The following is a 17,631-nucleotide window of genomic DNA, read 5'->3' as shown; positions in this document are numbered from 1 at the left end:
CTAGTTCCCTTTCCTTCACCTGCTTCTCTTTCCTATTTATGCATTTCTCTTTCCCTGTCTGCCACTCCTTTCTTTTCTTTCCTCCTCTTCTATAATGACTATACATTGTTTTTACCTACTTCACATTCCTTCTCCCATTTCTCTGGTTAATAGTACTTTCATTCTTTGGGGAACTGACTGTCCCTCATTTTATGTGGTCCTGATAACCATGCCAATGAGAATTCCCTGCAGTGATTAGACCAAGGATGGGCACCACTGAAGGCCTTCCTTCAGAAACTGTAAGTTCTTAGCAGTCTGAGGCCATGCATCTCTGCCATGAAAGAAGCTGTCTAACATACGCAGAAAATAAGACCAAAGCACAGAAAGAAGTGAAGTCAGGAAACGGAGAGCAACCTGAAGACATCACTTAAATTCCTGGATGTGGTTTGTTCCTGGACTGTTCCACCTGTGTTCTTCCTACTTACAAAGTCAGTAAGTCACTTTTCTGTTTAAGCCTTTTTAAAACTGTTGCTGCTGTTTTTAATGCTTCCCATTTTAAAAGCACAAAACATTTTGTTTCTCAAAGGGAGCAAAAAATAATAAGTTATCTCTTTACTTGCTGTGGCCTTCAGTTAATTTATTCTCCATATTAGTGGCTATTAATACAAAGATACTACCCAGCCCTACTGTAGGGCAATCACACATGTGTGAAAAGAGGTAGAAACAAAAATGAAGCTATATCTAAGTAGAGTGAAAAAACAGCTGCCCATTGAAGATTTACATTCCAAGTGTCAGGAACCTTAAACACAGCTTTTAATGTAAATTTTAGTCAGATTTCAAGTCTTCAATGCAGGTAGTGCTCACTTTTCACCACTTTACATTTTACCACTCTACTAATTTAATGCTAGGTAATAAAGATAGATGTTACTTTGTGTCACTCTGGCTTCACATTGTTCACTCACTGATCTGCATCAACATCTGAAGAAAGGCAAGAGGCTAGGCCAATAGGAAAAACACGAAGGATTAAAGCAAGAGTCTTAAGAGTTGACAACGTATAATAAACTTCTAAGAAGTCTTTCTTCAGTGTGTTTGCCTGGAATGCCCCTACTTAATTCTTTGATGCTAAGCTTAAATGTCACTTCCTTTCAATACAGCCATCTCCACCCATCACACCCTAGTGGAACCACCTCTGCATCTTCTCCCTCTATCATAGCAATTACCAAATTATGATTATTTATATGTTAGTGGTAACGAGAACCTAAATTTCTGCAGTAAATAATGAAACTAAAAGGAGCAGATGAAGTAGAGAAACACTGTAGTAACAGAATTCATGCTGACAACTGAATGGATCTGATGCGGCATTCAAAGATGACTCTGAATTCAAGTTTGGGCAATGGGAGGGATAAAGCAAATTAGACAGAAAGGAAAGTTAGAAAGAATACATTTTTGGAGAAAGAAAACTCAGATTTGGGCATGCTGAGTTGATGGCATGACACACAGGAGGAGCTCTCCAGCTAGAAACTGAAGTTCAGGCACTTACAGAATGGGAGTCACCTGAAGGAAGCACTAGTTGAAGCCTAAGGACCAGGTAACATTACAAGGAACAGAATCTAGATTAAGAGAAATGTGTAAGCAAATATCTAAGAAACAAGTTCTGTAAGAGAAAAGAAGAGCAGCTAGAACAGGAGGAAAACCAGGAGGACTACAAAGTTGTAAAGAGAAAGGAGGATAGAGGGGTTCACAGTGTCAAATCTGAAGAAGTAAAAAGCAAGAATTAAGACTGAAAAAAGCTCCCTGTTGGCAATTCAGAAGGTCACTGGTAACAACAGAGAGCACAGTTTTGGTGAAAAAGAAGGTAGCCAAATGGAAACAATACCGATATTGCTTTTTCCTTTGGGCTGCTGGGTAACAAAAAAAAAAAAAGGGAAAGAGAGAAGAAAGAATAGGAAAAGGTGTTCTTTGGGTTTCGGGATTTTTTTTCTAAGCCATGAAAGATGTTGTTAGGAAAGATTGAAATAAAAATGATAAACGAGGGCCAGCCCAGTGGCGCAGCAGTTAAATTCACACGTTCTGCTTTGCGGCGGCGCGGGGTTCACCGGTTCCAATCCCGGGTGCAGACATGGCACCGCCTGGCAAGCCATGCTGTGGTAGGCGTCCCACATATAAAGTAGAGGAAGATGGACACGGATGTAAGCTCAGGGCCAGTCTTCCTCAGCAAAAAGAGGAGGACTGGCATCAGATGTTAGCTCAGGACTAACCTTCCTAAAAAAAAAAAAGAAAATGACAAAGGAGTTAACTAACGAACCTATATCTTCTAACAGGTAGAAGAGATAAAAAAGTAGCCATGAAGTAGTCAGGAAAGCCTAAAGGACACATCCCTGACACCACACGGTAGAGAGGAGGGGAAATTACATGATTTAGAGATAAAGAAAAGCAAAAATGAAGAAGCTTCTGTCTGATGGTCTTAATCTTCTTACTCTTTTCCAAAAAAAAAAAAAAGGAACTGAAATGACCTACAAAGTCTGAGAGCAGTATACTGGAATCGGGGGCTAGGAAGGGGACAGAAAAGGTCTGAAATAGCCCCTGCAGGAAGAAAGTAGAAGAGAATTGTTAACAATATAAGCCAGCATTTTGGAACATACTTTCTAATTAATTGTTCATTTCATTTTCACTTAGCCAGCAGGACACAATTCTCTCGTTGATTTGATCTGATTTGATTGTCTTTCTTCTGTAGAGACAGTCTTCTATATCTGATCTGAGGTAATGATGTTCTGTAGGTCTTCTTTTCCATTGTGTATTACTCCACTTTTTCTTTGTATGTTATAAAACTTTTAAATTAATCATTTTTACTGCTTTAATATGGTTCTAGTCTGGCTCTGATGCTTTGCTTAAATATCAAAGAAGTATCTGATTACTCAAGAAATCCTTAATATTTATTTTCTTAAAGTATTTAAGAGAACTACAAAAAGAATAGGAGTTCTAAACTTAGAAATGGCTATATCTTCTGACAGCTGCTCATTTATTATTAGATTAAAAATAAAAATTCCCTGGGAAAATATGAATAATGATCATCTTTAATATTTTGAAGCTTCAGCAGTTATAGAAAGAAGTGTCTCTTTTCCTTTACACTGAAATTTTTCCAATTATATAATTCATAGTTAGGTACTTTATATGGATTACCAATTCAGTGGGACATTTAAAATATGGCATAGCACACATTCAAAAGAATATTGTTGCCATAAAAATAGTCACCTTAAAAAGCTCTATACTTAACCCTAGAACACTGCCATTGCACGCAAAGCTTTGGGATCCAACTTTTGGAACACCTTTAAAGTCTTAACACAATTTTTATATCATTGTCAAAAGTGACAAATGTTCAATCATTAAATATGTTTGATTTGGGGATAGCTCTGGTTATCACGAAGTGGTTTACCTAAATTAGAAATACCACTTTTGAACAAAAAGTGTTACTATACAGCATAAAACAAATATTCTTATGCTGCTGTACTGACACCATCATTAAAATGTATTTATAGGGGTTGGCCCAGTGGTGCAGCAGTTAAGTGCACACATTCCACTTCTCGGCGGCCTGGGTTCGCCGGTTCGGATCCTGGGTGCGGACATGGCACCGCTTGGCACACCATGCTGTGGCAGGCGTCCCACATATAAAGTGGAGGAAGATGGGCACGGATGTTAGCTCAGGGCCAGGCTTCCTCAGCAAAAAGAGGAGGACTGGTAGTGGTTAGCTCAGGGCTAATCTTCCTCAAAAAAAAAATGTATTTATAGCTACATTCTCCTCCTCCATAGTGTCTGCTCTAGGGGTTACCTCTCACACAATTTTTTTTTTTTTTTGATGAAGATTAGTCCTGAGCTAAGTACTGCTAGTCCTCCTCTTTTTGCTGAGGAAGCCTGGCCCTGAGCTAACATCCGTGCCCATCTTCCTCCACTTTATATGTGGGACGCCTGCCACAGCATGGTTGCCAAGCAGTGCCATGTCTGCACCCAGGATCCGAACTGGCGAACCCCGGGCCACTGAAGCAGAACGTGCACACTTAACCGCTGCGCCACCAGGCCGGCACTCTCACACAATTCTTATATGTTGGGTAAAAATAAAAGTTCAATCACTTTATAGTCATACTTCCTACTATTACAGGTAACGTAAGAAGCACTGATGGTTTCTAAGAGTCAAATTATTGAATATTTGAAAGTAATTACAGCACTCTCATTTTTAAATTCAGCTAGTTGTCATTCAATGCCCTTCTTTTATACTATACTGAAAATGAACATTACCCCTTTGGCATATACCTGACACCAGCCTACTCAGTCACTTATCTACTCCTGTTACAAGCACATCCATATACACACGAACACTCCTATTTTTTAATTCCCTGTATATGCATTCTTTTCCTAATTTGTTACCTGAATGTTACCTGTCAGCTTTGTCTCCTGATGAGCCCTAGGACAGTCTTCCCAATGGCAGCCATACATTTCTGTTGGTTCTTCTTTGAAAAACAGTCTAATTCCATTTGCCTGCCTTGAGCCTAACTTGGCTCAAACTTAACTAAAATTGCTTCACCCCAACTTCTACTCCCACAACAAAAAAAACAACTAAAAAGCATACTCTTCTCATATGTTCATAAGAAGCTTCAATCATTTTTGAAGCTCTAACTCTGAGAATTATTCAACTTTGCCTTTATTCTCTTCAAAAATCTTTATTATTAACTCAGCATTTAAGATTATTCCTATTCTCAAAGCTATACACATGAACTAAGAAATGCCCAAGAAAAGTTTAATCAGCCATCTTGATTCTTCAAGACAGTTCCAAATTTGTCCATTGCTAAGTGATCTGTTAGACCATAAGCCACATTTTGACTCAGAAGAAAAAAAACACAGTGACTATACTTAAGGGGAAAAGTTGAGATACATTCTAGGAAAAGGTCAGTGAACATCTACCCAGCTACAACAATCAGAATAGAAAAAAATCAAAACAATTCATTTTCTAGAGAAGGAAACAGAGACCCAGAAGGGACAAGCGGTGTACCCAAGTTCACACGTTTGGAGGCAGAGCCAACACTGGTATCCAAGTCTCCTGACTCCAAGTTGAAAGCTGTTCTACTTTATCCATTCATTCAAATTAATGAACGCAATTATACTGAATGAAAGGAGCCAGACACAAAAGACTACATACTGTATGATTCCATTACGGTCCAATTTCTAGAAATGGCAAAACCACAGCGACAAAAAGCACATCAGTGGTTGCCTGGGGCTGGGGCAGGGACTGGGCAAACAGGCAAACGGGAGGCTTTCGGAGGATGAAAGTGTTCTAAAATGGATAACTGTTGTACAACTGTATCTATGTACTAAAACTTGACCTGCGAATTTTACGGCATATAACTTATACTTTAACAAAACTATTCAAGAAATTACTAAATAGGAACTCAGATTTTAGCTTTAAGTCCATAGACTCTAAGGAAATTTAGTGCAAAAGTTATCATTAAAACATAAAAAAACAGCTTTTTTCCAAACTTCAGATCCTTTTCCCTTCAGATTTCCCTGAAGTTAGGTACCTTACTTTCCAACCTTACATTTGCCACAGAAACAGAAAGGAGCAGGTACTGCACAAACATACACACAGGAACGGCGCACAATTCCTGTGCAAACACTTTAGTTATTTATCATGACTTCCTTCAGGGAGGATCTTCACTGCTCTAAGCCTCTGCAGACAGTTACAGAACAGAGGACGTGCTCATTTATCTGTCACCTGGCCTGACAAATTGCTCCAAAACAGAATTCTTCGGCCATTTCATTTTCATGATATCTTTGTCCATTATAATTTAAACACTAAGAGTCTTTTTATTAAAAGGAACCATTCTTCATTGCATATTTTCTTTAGTTTATTATTTGTGCATCCTTACTATGTATACATCTCTTCAGCTTACTCAGCATTGAGCATATTGTTTGTTTACTTACAAATTAAAAATAACATTGTGCCTCTCATCCTATGAATGCATTACACCTATGAGCAGTATGAAACTGATACTTCTACAGTTTGAACCTTAAAAACATGGGCCTTAAAAATAAACAGTTTTAATTCATGGAGGCCCAGATGTCTGTAATTATGTCACAGGAAGCAGTCAGGATTACTTAGTAAACCTACATTTCTCATGCTGCTGAGGCTCAGTTTACCAGGCTAAGAAGGAAAGACCTTTTGGCCTCAAGAATTTCAATTACCACCTTCCTAAGCCCTAGGGTTTCACTAAACTTTCTAAAAGAGAAAGAAAAATCTTAAACTTATAAAAACAAAGCAAAATGTTTACCCTGGCTTAAGCGGTAATTTTAAAGAATAGGTTTTCCCAAAATTACAATCTTTTGACATTTGGTAACTTAATGATTTAAGCAGTTATTCAAAGAACTCAAGACATGAAAAACATAACACAGTCTCTACTGAATATCTCTCTCTTTCAGGTACAAGTACAATTCCATGTATTAAAGAAATTGAATCAGTCAGATCCCAAACAATTACGGTCTTAATTATCAAACACGCAATTCGTCCTTGTGAACTTTTCACAATAATTGGCTTAAATCTACGAACAATAAATACTCCCATGAATGGAGAACACTGCTGTTCATTTTACCTTAAGAGTTAGCTCTCTGGGCAGGTCAGTGGCATAGTGGTTACATTCGTGTGCTCTGCTTCAGCAGGCCAGAGTTTGCAGGTTCAGATCCTGGGCACGGACCTATATCACTCATCAGCTCTGCTGTGGCAGCGACCCACAAACAAAACAGAGGAAGACTGGCACCGATGTTAGCACAGGGCTAATCTTCCTCAGCAAGAAAAAAAGTTCTCTTTAATGGACACAACATTTTTTTTTTTTACATTATGTTACTACAATGAGGCACACAAAGAAGGTGAAAAGATGTTCTAAAAACCAATTCCTGGGGACTGGCCCACTGGTGTAGTAGTTAAGTTCACGCACTCCACTTCAGCAGCCTGGGGTTCACAAGTTTGGATCCTGGGCACACGGACCTAAACAACACTCATCAAGCCATGCTGAGGTGGCGTCCCACTTACAAAGTAGAGGAAGACTGGCACAGATGTTAGCTCAGGGACAGCCTTCCTCAAGCAAAAAGAGGACTGGCAAAAGATGTTAGCTCAGGACCAATCTTCTTCACCAAAAAAAAATAATAAAATAAAATAAAAACCAATTCCTTGTAGTTAGAAACTCCATAAATGAAGACAGAAATAACAGAGGAGGCATAAGAACGCATTCCAGGAAACTGGAAGAGGGGATTATGATACATTAAATATTAGGTAGAACAATAATGTGACTGATAGAGGACCCTTAACAATGAACCAACATCTCCCTTACCACTTTTTTTTTAAAGATTTTATTTTTCCTTTTTCCCCCAAAGTCCCTCAGTACATAAGTTGCATATTTTCAGTTGTGGGTCCTTCTAGTTGTGGCATGTGGGAGGCTGCCTCAGCATGGCTTGATGAGCGGTGCCATGTCCATACCCAGGATTCCAACCGGCAAAACCCCAGGCCGCCAAAGCAGAGAGCGTGAACTTAACCACTTGGCCACTGGGCCAGCCTCTCCCCTATCACTTTTTACATGGAGTTACAAAATCATTTTTTAATAAATAATATTAAACCCTACACCTACTGAAATTCTTCTAGTCTCTTGCCTACTGCATCAAAAGGAAATGAAATTATTATAATAAACCTATTGTTACATAAAAGCTAATGTTTAACCTAGAAATGATCTAAGAACTCTAAGAAAAAAAAATCCTGTAAAGATGGTCAAATCCCACATTTCCTACCACTGTTGGGAGAGGGAGGATGATAAACAGGGAGAAGGAGTGGGGGGAGAGAGAAAAACTTAAGAAGAAACCTCCCTCACCTCCAAACAAAGCAGGCTCATCCACCACTGCTATGATCCTCCGCCTCTCTCCATCTCCCTCCCGTCACTGTCCCAACACAGCTAAGATCTGAGACAAAAGATATAATACAGAAGCTACAAATTGTATTTTTCTACCTTCACCACTAATCAAGATATTACAATCAATTATATTTGAAAATTATAAAAACAATGTTAAAAACTACCTTATGGAATGTTGACTTAAGTCATTTAATAACATTGGTATGTTTTTACAGTTTGATGGTCTGCATATATTTTTTTTTCTACAGGCAAATTTAGTCTGGCTCTAGGTATTAATGGGGTTGGATATCTCTTTTAAGGGATATAATATAAATAACCAGCCATAAAAATAATAAAAATTTAAAACTCATTCATGGTTCATTAACAATCTTAACTGAACACGTTCATTTTAGTTTAGCTGTATGCTTGAGGTAAGACAAAGACTCTCCCACTGTCATTCTTCTCCCACTTTTGGTGTTCTATAATGAGAAAGTCATAGCATTTAAAGTTCATATCATGTAGCGGCCTGCCCTGTAGCGCCGCAGTTAGCCTGGCGTGGTCCGCTTCAGTAGCCCAGGATTTGCCAGTTCAGATCCCAGGTGCAGACCCACACACCGCTTGTCAAGCCATGCTGTGGCAGGTGTCCAACATATAAAGTAGAGAAAGATGGGCATGGATGTTAGCTCAGGGCCAGTCTTCCTCAGCAAAAGAGGAGGACTGCTGGCAGATATTAGCTCAGGGCTAATCTTCCTCAAAAAAAATGTTTATATCATGTAATGTTTCTCATAACTCAGATTCTAAAATAAACATTAGCTTAATTTTTCATTTACATCTAAGATTACTATCAATATTTTGTTATTTATTTTATAATGTGAACTTTATTTACATTAACCAGTCATCAAGACTGTGGTAAGTCTGTTAAGTCTGATCTTCTTAACATAAATTTGTTGTCATGTTTATTCAGTTTATCCCCTCAGAAAATAAATCTGAAAAACCCAAGCTCTAAGATACGACAATATATGAGGCATTTCAGTAGTGATCTTTAAAGCTGTATTCGTGCTTCAGTGAAGAGATATTACTGTAGAACCAAAACAAAAGAGAAGAGAACAGTAACGACAAATTTGAACTACAGCAGTACTAGCCTCATATTGGTATAATTTGTCAATTTTTTAAAAAACTTAAAATTCAAAACATATTTCTCCTTCACACGTCATTTTCTGACCAAAAGAACTATCACAAAAACATATTTTTAAAAAGTAGTAGATGAGTGAGGTATTAGGTTTTGGCAAATAGTTTTCTGAAAAGAAAACTTTTGAAATTAACCCTATAGCTCTGCTTTCTGTAACGAGTATGAGCAACTCTTATATTGAAATATATGACATAATCCCATGGGCCCCATTTGCTCTTCTTCCATTGAAAGGAAAATGTACAGTACCGTATAAAGTTTATACGGGTTATATGCTTAGAATATTGTAGCGATTGATATAAAGTCATTTAATCAAGTAAGAAAAACCTTGACTAAACAGGTGAGTGATATAGTTTGCTTTATTGGTTTGATTCCTAATTATTCCAAAGAGAGAACTGTGGGATGATGGAGAGTGGTTGAAGAAGGGGAGATGTACGCAGGAGATAAAATGTACAGAGAAAGGAAGGTTGAGACTAATCTGTTAAAAAATACATCTTAAACACATACACATCCCAATGTAATATTCTTCTGTTGGTAATTTTTAAAAGGTTTTTTAAAAATCTGTTGTAAATATCTTTTAAGTTTAAACAAGTTTAATTATCTCATTACAGCAAACTATAATTTAATAACAGTTCAAACAACGAAGAAACCATATACTATACGGTACAGAAATATAAGCCAGAGAATCACTAACTCGAGAACCAAAGAAAATCTTGTGTTTGTCCTCTAAATGCTGTACCTACTAGAATACTGTTGACTATAGAAAACTAGAAGTTGGGATCTCATCTGAAAAGCACCAATAGGACCAGTATTGATGCAGGGTATAAAGGTATTATAACAGTAATATCTTAAGTTTCAGAGTTGTTTAGAATCTTAGTTTTCTTTTATTTATAAGCAAAGAAACTTATTTACATGCCTATTTTTATATTTACTCTTATGATTATAAAATGGAAACACTTTCTTTTACTTTTATAAATGTGCTATAATATGAAATGGGAGTATTTCCCATTTAATTAAACCAAGAGATTTACTGAATTCAGTTTATAATAAATCAAAAATAACTATTAAAGAAATGGGAAAAGATACATGAAAATATTCTGGCATGCCTTATAAAACTTTAATTTATAGCATTAACTCCTTAAATATGGTAAACACCTCACTATTTTGTATCTCAGAGATTGTCATTCCTTCTAAAGGATCTTATTTTTTATTTTATCAGCATTGAAATTCTATTTACATTATGGAGAACAAACAGCCCAACCACTAGCCTCAGAAACCTAAATATTCTAATGATTTCAATAAACACATTATCAATTTTTAGCTTTGAATTTAAAAAAATATGTGAACCGTAAGAAGTAAATTCACATACCTAACTGATTATGGTTTAGAAATCTAAATAAAGTGCCATAGACCAAAGAATAACTGCTGCCTATTCAAAGTCACAAGTTCAGTTTGGTAGATTGGCTGGACTTACTACATTACAGTGCAGGGGACACTTCTTAAAGTGACCTTGAGATCCTGCTCTCCAGATGTTTGAAGGGTCCCTTTCTTTATTGAAAGTATCTCTACTTTTGATAAATGCCTATCTTACTACACAATTGACATCCTTGCCCATATAAGTCTCTACTTGAAGCTTTTTTTGAAATTTTAGGACTGTAAATATCATAAAGAAAAAATTTAAGAACATGCAACATGCACAAACAGTCAAGATATACTCCTTCCCTTTTGATGCAACGCACAAGAAGGTTAGGAAACTACTATCACACACTCTAAGTTTGGGGACATATTTTCAGAGATTTTAAATGAGAAATTCAGTAACTCCTAAGCATTTACTGTCCATTATTTCAGATCACGAAAAGATTTCTGAACTAATTTGTAACACACAATACATATAATCCACAAATAACTATATGCAGATATATGCCCGTGTCAATTCCCTTACTCTTTTATTTAAAAATTGTTTCTTCTGGTCATAAAAATCTGGTTTGGGGTGTTTTTAAAAGTTCAAACATATATTAAGCTATGCTTTGCTTTGACACTAGCTCCCCCTCCAGACCAAACTACTAATATAACTGCACCTAAAAAAATAAACAAGGAACACAAGTTTTCCCAAGCCACTAGCAAATTTCAAAATTCACCATTTCGAAAGACATTCCAATTCCTTAAAATAACTAGTTAAAATCTGCAACCACACAATACAGAATGTAATCAGAATTATTGTTTTTTCAATTCCATACATCTCAAATAGAACTGACTTGTAGGAAAAACACCTGCAAGGGACTCTTTACATTTAAGAACATCCTAAAATACAATCTATACAGGGCTATATTTTATGGAAATTGTTTTGAATCACTTTCCTAATAAACAACAATATACTCTTCATGTTAACTCACTACTTGTCAAAGACACCATTTTGCATCTGTTTCTGCAATCTATGCAAGTTTCATTCCAGCTGTTCAGCTCTTCAATTCAAATAGAATTCTCAATTTATAAAGCAGCACAAGGGAAATCCACACCTCCAAGCCACCTTCTATGTTCCTTACTGCCTATTCATTTCTAACTCGCTACGTTTTTACATACAAAGCTATAAAATCAAATCTTCAAATGTTTGAACTCCAACCTTATCCTTACTATTGTAGTATTTATAAACCAAGTAATTAAGACTTTCTATACACATTTTGTGGTATATTTCACGAGGCTAACAAAGTACAGGGCCTTATTATTTGGCATAGGATCTCACATTACTTTCAAATTATTTTAAAGAAGGGAGAACACAACTTACTCCATTATTTCAGTATAGCTTTGTAGTGCATAAATAATTTCTCTCCTAAAATGTTTTCTACCTGATGCACCCTTTAAAAGAATTATGCATAAAAACATAAAAATTTAAATTTAATCGAGAAAAAAATGCACTTAACCCCAGGAAATAACAACGGGGAAAAAACGATAATGAAGCCTTGCCTACAGTTTCTAAAGAGAGCCAAGCCAAAGTTCAGTCAGTTACATGTGATGAGTTTAATTCTAAAGTGATGGAAAACTTTTGTAGAAATTGGTTTTGCGTTACCTTGAGGTTTGCCTACTGGGGATTCTGGCTCTCCTAGGTCCACCTTTTTGAATTGGCGTAAGTCAACTTGTAAGTTAATTCAAATACGGGAAGAAAAAAACACCTTTCCATTCCTTTATCCAAGGCCTCAGTCAAAAGACTAATATACGGCAAAACGCAAAATGCTCACCAGGGATAAACCCTAACCATGACACTGCCATTTAACTTAAGAAATACACTGCGTCTCTGACGTTCTGTGGCTGAAGATTGCAATCCCCACAGAGGCAGAAGAGGTGCTGCACCCGACAACCCACTCTTGCAGGACAAAGCTCTTTTAACTAAGAAATATAGACTCATCTAATCTTCCCAAATAAGTTTAGATACTCCAAAGCCGCCAGCTCATCATTTCCACACCAAATGGGGGCTGCAGCGGCTCTCGCGCCTTTCACCGCCCTAGCATCGGCCCCTCGCTGGGAGCGCATCTTCGTCCGGGTCCACTCCCTGATCCGAGCCGAGATCCCCTCCCGAAAGCCCAAAACGCACAGGCATCCTCCCCACAGCCTGTGACCACAAGGACCGAGTTGCTGGCGAGAGAGCAGGTAGGTGCAGAGGAGGAAAGAGGGGCACCTCCCACCCCGCCCCCATCCCTTCTCTCCTCAGCTCCGGCCCCTGCCCTAAGCGAGGATGCGCGACGCCCAGGGCAGCGGCGGCGCCCCTCACCCCGGCCCGCGCCCAGGCACCGCCGGAGCGTCCCGGGGGCTCCCTCCCCACTTTTCCCGGAGCCGCTGGATAAGCAGCAGCAGTTGCAGCTAGAGGCCCGGGGGTCGCCTGGGGAAAAAGAGCAACGACAGCCCCCCACCACATCGCCAGAGCCTCCGCAGATCCCGCGTCTGCCCAGCCCCAGACCCCGAGGCGCGCGGGGCCCGGCTCCCAAACGGCCCCTTACCCGAGGCGGCTGCAGAAGCGGTCTCCGCCGGTCCCCAGTCGCCGCCGCTGCGGCCGCCCCAGCCCTCAGCCGCAGCTGCCCGGCGCCGGGGGAGCGGGAGGGGTGGCTGGGTGGAGGATGCTACTCCCGACTGAAGGGAGAGGAAGAAACGGAAACAGGAACCACCGCCACCGCCGCTTAACGGAGCCTTCGGCGCCACTGACTGAGCGAGAGCGGGAGGCGGCGCGAGCCGGGCATTCGCTGACAGCGCGACACCGAGCGCGAGCCGGGTCCCGGGCGCGCGACCCCGAGCGGCGCCGGCCCCATTCCGCGAAAGGAAGGGGACGGGGCGGCTGGGGGCTGGGAGGGGGCGGGGGCCTGGAGCTGAGGGAACCTGACTCCTCGGGTCGGCCCGAGATAACGCGCGCACGCGCCGGAGCGGCTCTGACAACGAGCGCAGGCGGGGAAGCCTCGGCCAGCGCAGGCGTGCGCGCGGATGGGGGCGCGCGCCCCTCAGCGTTCCAGGCTGCTGGGAGAGGGCGCGCATGCGCCGGCCGCTGCCCCCTACGGCGACCCTGGCATGTGCCAGGGCTTCTCCCCGCCCCCTTCTCGCTGCGCCCGTGGACAGCGTAGCCGCAGCATCCAGCGCCAGGCAGAGCCGCGGGCCACAGCGGAACCGGGAGCTTCCAGCAGGCAGCAGCTCCGCGCGCCGCCGCCGGCTCCAACACGAGCGTAGGCCGCCCTCTACCGCCTGCAGGCCGGAGGCTGAGGGGGCGCGAGTCGAGCCGGGCTCCCCACTCCCGGGAGCGCCACCTCCAGGGAATGCCGTATTCTCGCCCGCGGCCCTAGGGAGCACTGGTGCTGGAGATCTGAAGCAGGCTCCTTGCTACTTTTTAGGAGTGATCACTGCTGCCCAACCCCTGCAGCCCAGGTCCGGGTACCCGGCTGCAGCTTGCAGCACGATCATAGAATGGCATCGCACCCACATGCGCCTAGCAAAGCCCTATCTTATTGTGAGAGCTGTGTTTCCGCCCTCGCCCCGGCAGAAAGACCCCCCACGAGGGCCTGAGTTAGATGCCTGGCCTCTCCCCCGACCCGCGGCTGCGACAGCGCCTCTGAGGCGGAAGTTTATTCAGTACGGGAAAGAGAACACGGGGGGGAGCTTCTCCCTAGGATGCTTCCTACCCGCTCGGACTCGGGAAATTCCTGGCGAAGGCGGTGCAGAGTAGTGGGCCGAAGAGCTAGCTCGGACCAGCCCGGACGGCGAGCTGAGCCGGAGGACCCGAGCGCGCCACCCGGGTACACAAAGTAGTCGCGGGCCGCGGGGGGGGGGGTGGGGGGGGTGCTACGGGGGCCAATCAGAGGCCCGAGCCGCGTGAGTGGAGTGTGAGCCGACCAATCACACGCCGGAGGATGAGCTTCCCGTAGAGAACTCTTCCCTGTCGCCTCCAGACCCAGATCCCAAGCCCTGGGGCGCAGTGCCGCGGAAAGTCGAAATGGTGCCCTAAAGACAGGAGAATTATTTCTCTAGTCTTGGGTATTTTTAAGTAAATGCCTTGGGTACTTATCCCAGAGCAAACAGCGGCGGCCTTTTCCATGCCGAGTATGGAAAGGATCACAGAGAAGAGATTTAAGAGGCCTGCCAAGATTGCAATCTGCCTAATAACATTAATAAATGTACAGCATTTTTTGAGACCTTTTTCTAGGCCAGGAACTGTATTACAGAAATACAAATAAGATACTGCTGATTCAAAGAAGAAAAAAAGTTCCCTGTCCTCAAGAAGCTCAACTGCTTCTGAGGGAGGTTTGCTGGACCTTGTGACTCTGGTATTTGTCGTCAGCCTTTAAACAAAAAGCTCTCCATGAAGTAGTTTGCAGTCATTTTTATCCTTCTCTTCCTGTAATAAGAGAAAATTGAGAGAAATGTAGAGTGACTTATCTAAGGTCACACAAAAACATGCTAGCAGAGCCAGAATTATGTTCTAGCTCAGAGAGCTTAGATGTCATCATTCAGCAATCGTTTATTGACGGTATGGTTGCTGTCCTCTACTAAAGAGGTTTCTGCACTAAGCTTATAAACGGAACAAAATTCTGCTATAAGGGCCACACGCTTTGTTTGTTGGAAATGAACAGAAATTTTAGGCGTATGCTATGGTAAGATGGATTAGAAGCTGAAGCCTTACCAGTCATACTGTAGATAATTTTTAGAAGTCAGAGGTGAGGTGAATATTTACTTTTTAGTTTAAACAGAATTTTAAAAATATTTTAGCAAGCGTGTTTAACTCTAAAGCTTATCTTGTATAATACTTTAAAATCTCCAAGTTTAAAGCTTTACTTTACATTTGCCTCAAAACATCTGGTTTTTTATCTGGCCTTCATTTTTCCTTTCCAAAAACCTAGGAATTAAAACACTTATCTTCTCTACCTCCTTCTGATCAAAAAAAAAAATCTGTCCAAAGAATGTTTGTCCAAGATTTAGTGCATTTTTATAGGACAATACAATATATATTAAAATACCAAATAACTTTAGTGTCTCTAGAATACACTCGGAAACTAGTTCTTCAGTGATTCGGATTGTGGGGTTGAGTCACTGTGCTTCTCAGCCTGTGACAGAACACTGTTATCTAAGCCCTTTCCAGGATCTGGCTGCCACGTCAGAATTGGAAGTATCAGTTAAAACAACTGACTTTTGAGAGCAAATCTTTACATATTAAGTTCCAGACAAATAATGAATCTCCAGAAAATTCACAACAGTCCCAGCTTTTAAAAAACACATTTCTTTTCCTCTCTCCAGAGAGGAATATTACTGAAACTCTGCCTTTCTCTTGCCAGGTTAAATTTCTAAGAGAGAAAGTATCCCCAAAAGGTTCTAAACATCACTGGCCACCAGAAGACATCTCTGTCAATGGTGGTTTTCTCCACAAGCTCAGCCTCCCCCGCTGCTGCTGGGCCCTTTCACGCTCTCTGTTCTCCTCAGCTGCCTGCCCCTGCCTCTCGGCACTCCTAGTTTCTGATATTTGCTTAAGCAAGTAGAAGTGCCCCACCACCTCCTTCACCCCTCCCCTCACCAACTAGGCTTGAGAACTATCTTTGCTTATCTGAAAACCTACAAAGAAGTTCTGCTCAACAAAACATTGTACAGAACATTCTTCATGACATGTTATCCTGAGAACTAATAGAACCTTGTCAGTACATTTTCTTCTTCCACACAGCCTGGGTGAAATTCTTAGTCATCAGCCAGAGCTGTGGGGTCTTGGGGGTGGAGCAAGGAGGAGTCAACCATTAGACAATGGAAAAGACCAAATGAAAGTTAAAGTGAGTACACAAGTAGCCATTTTATTGAGAGGTTAGCTAGATCAAAGTTAATGAACTCGAATACTATCACGTTTCCAAAGTAGTGAGCATTCCTATAGGAACTAGTTTGAAACTTACTACCATTTTATGAACGACTATGATAAAAATAATACTCAAGGTTTAATATTGCTGAGTGCCAGACCCCATGGTAAACTATTTACTTCCATCATTTAATTCTCAAATCAACCCTTTGAGGTGGATCTGTTATCACCGTGGGGGAACCTGCAGGGTCCCAGAGGAGGGTTGAGGAGGCTCTCAGGAGGGGCAGGAGCAGCTGCTCACCAAATAGTTTAGAAATGTTTCCATCTCTGCCAATGTGGACCAACTGAATGTCAGCCCTGGAAACATTCCTAATAACTTTTAATTGTTCTTGTTTGCTAATTCTTGCTCTAGTTACATTTTAGGATTCCATTTCGCCGCTAATCAGCCAAAGGACAGCATTGTTATTGCTACGTACAAAATGTGACCGTGCATTTTACCCATTTGGGCCTTAGTTTTCCCATCTATAAAATAAAGGGGTTGGACTAGATAAATTCTAGTTGTTTACCAGTTCTAAAACTATAAATCTAGCCAGCTTGACACACCATTGACAGTAACTACAACAATCAAATATGGAAAAATAGTCTATATTTTCAAATCCAGTAAATATTTTAACTCACTTTTGAGCCAGCTCCTTAAATAGAAACTGTATCTACACCCACTCATTAAAGAGCCAGAGCCAATATTTCCAGTCTGAAGAGCAAATGAAGTGACTGATTTAAAGGCTGATGAAACCAGCCGAACTATCCCTTCCTGTGACTTGCCTCCATGGCTGAAATTTCTGTCTTCTCCATTGGAATGCAACATCATATAGTTCACAAGAAATTGATTTCTTATTCAACATCCACCCCTGTTCCTTCTTTATTAATCGAGTTCCTTGTTTTTGTTATTTGTTTGTTTTTTAGGTAACCATCCAACCTCCAGTTACAGAAGGGGAACTCAATTAGCCTGAGTCAATCAGTAAATAAATTCCCTGGTAGGGTAGAGACTTGTAATGCTTACCCTGTCTTTCCAGGCATATACAGAGATGACATTCTCACACATACATCCCTGCCACCCACCCCCACCCTTGTAGATGGCTGGACCATGTGACTAGTTAGACACTAGCCTGTAGTGGGCTGTGGGTAGAAGTGATACGTGTCACTTCAAGCTAAAGCATTTAATTGCAAGTATAAGTCCTTACAGT

General features: G+C 41.1%; 1 protein-coding gene across 3 annotated transcripts in view; it reads right to left on the bottom strand.

The window, feature by feature from the left end:
* FUT8 (fucosyltransferase 8) overlaps window positions 1-14,372 on the bottom strand; it is a 275,062-nt gene extending 260,690 nt beyond the window's left edge. For 2 of the 3 annotated variants that reach the window (XM_070594009.1, XM_070594008.1), the window contains exon 1: window positions 14,238-14,372. The gene's annotated coding sequence lies outside the window, so the exon portion shown is untranslated. The remainder of the gene's footprint in view (window positions 1-14,237) is intronic. The other variant, XM_070594010.1, reaches the window with a different exon arrangement.
* Between the last annotated feature and the right edge of the window lie 3,259 nt (window positions 14,373-17,631).

This window comes from Equus przewalskii, chromosome 25 (genome assembly GCF_037783145.1).
Source record: "Equus przewalskii isolate Varuska chromosome 25, EquPr2, whole genome shotgun sequence".
In the NCBI taxonomy this organism is placed as follows: Eukaryota; Metazoa; Chordata; class Mammalia; order Perissodactyla; family Equidae; genus Equus; species Equus przewalskii.
The sequence above is the reverse complement of the archived record's forward strand: the minus strand, read 5'-3'. Positions and strand labels throughout refer to the sequence as shown.